Source organism: Vombatus ursinus, unplaced genomic scaffold, assembly GCF_900497805.2.
Source record: "Vombatus ursinus unplaced genomic scaffold, bare-nosed wombat genome assembly UNPS02014830.1, whole genome shotgun sequence".
NCBI classification, from domain to species: domain Eukaryota; kingdom Metazoa; phylum Chordata; class Mammalia; order Diprotodontia; family Vombatidae; genus Vombatus; species Vombatus ursinus.
The window spans coordinates 35,291,365-35,292,970 of NW_020954608.1; the positions used below are offsets into that span (position 1 = coordinate 35,291,365).

At 35.9% G+C, this 1,606-nt stretch overlaps 1 pseudogene; it reads right to left on the minus strand.

The window, feature by feature from the left end:
* Positions 1–439: 439 nt before the first annotated feature.
* LOC114025470 lies at positions 440–1,228 on the minus strand (annotated as a pseudogene).
* Positions 1,229–1,606: the final 378 nt, after the last annotated feature.

Here is a 1,606-nt window from a genome sequence, read left to right on the forward strand (position 1 = left end):
TGTGAGGAAAATGGTTTATAAATTGTAAAGTGGAAAATGCAGCTATTAAGCTTTAATAACTTAAAAATGCCTAAAATTTTTGGAACACTTTGTATCTGTGATCTTTTCTTATTATTACCTTTATATTCATTAATTGGTAGAGTCCAAATTTATGAGATTGTATTGTATCCATATAATAGATATTATTTATATAGTGCTTACTATGTGCCAGGCACTATGCTAAACACTTTATTATTATCTCATTTGATTATTTTTATTGATCATTGCTGTTATCTCATTTGATCTTCACAACACTGGGAGGTGCTATTATTATCCCCATTTTTTTAAAGATTGAAATAATTTTTTTAATAAACCACTTACTATGAGTTTGCCATATTTACCAGACAGCCTTAAATTACAACTTAAGTGAAAAGTTCAATTTTACTGAGGTGAAATAGTACTAGGAAAAGAAAAAGAGTCCACTGTATCCTTTGTTAGATTTCAATTTTGGGCTTCCGAAGACACGTGGAAATTTACTTTGAAGCATTTTCTCTTTCTTTCTCTGCAAATTTTTCTTCTTGGCTTCGCCATGTAAGTACTTCTCAAGCCTCAGTCTGACAAACTGTTCCACGTAAGGCATCGAATAGAACTTTTTCCTGTTGTATCTTTTGTTTAGGTACCAAGGAATTGGCCACTGCCTGTACTTGTACCAGATGATTCATCCAAAAACATCTTTTCTCCAAGCACCTGGTCTTAGCCTTTCTTGACCTGTCTAAAGAAGTCTCAAAGCATCATCTCTTTACTGAATAACTTTATCCAAAGCATCCATGGACTCTGACACCTTGTCTAATCTCTCTGGACTCGGCATTGGCAATCTCTGTCTTTTGACCTCCTGCTCTAAGGTGAGAAGCATATTTCTTTCTTTCAATAGGACATACCAAAGTTTATGTAAATCTTCGTTACTATTGTACTTCAATGGTTCACAGGTCCATGCAGCACCTGTTTTGACTGTTTCTTCTCCTCAATTTTTTTTGGGTTGTCAAAAAATTCTTCTAGTCCTCTCCTTGACAAAGTGGTATGAATTAATTTACATTGGTAGAAGAGTGTGATGTTGGCTGTATTCTTGTTTAACAAACTGAGAGTAAACCCTGGGCTGGCAAAGCGGGGTCAGCGAGGCCCTCACCATTCCTGGGACCTTCAGGGTGGCCTTAAAGCCCTGACAGAGAGAAACTAGCCATCCCTCAACCATGGTCACCCTCTTGCCCCCACATTTATTATCCCCATTTTAAATATTGAAGCAAACAGAGGGTAACTGACTCCCCAGAGTCATATAGGCCAAATTTGAACTCAGATCTTCCTGACTTCAGGCTTAGCAGTCAATACACTGTGCCACATAATTGTATCTTCTCCCCAAAAAGAATTATCTGATGTGTTTTCAGATATTTCATAGATAATTCAGATAGTTTCAGAACAATGAAGTAATAAAATGTTATTAGACAGTCAATTATAGCTTTCTTTGCCTGGAAAGAACCTTTAAAAATAATAGTATTATAGAATTTTACAGTTAGGAGGATCTTCAGAAATCCTTTAATCCAACCTCCTTATGAGGAAACTGAGATTCAAAGAG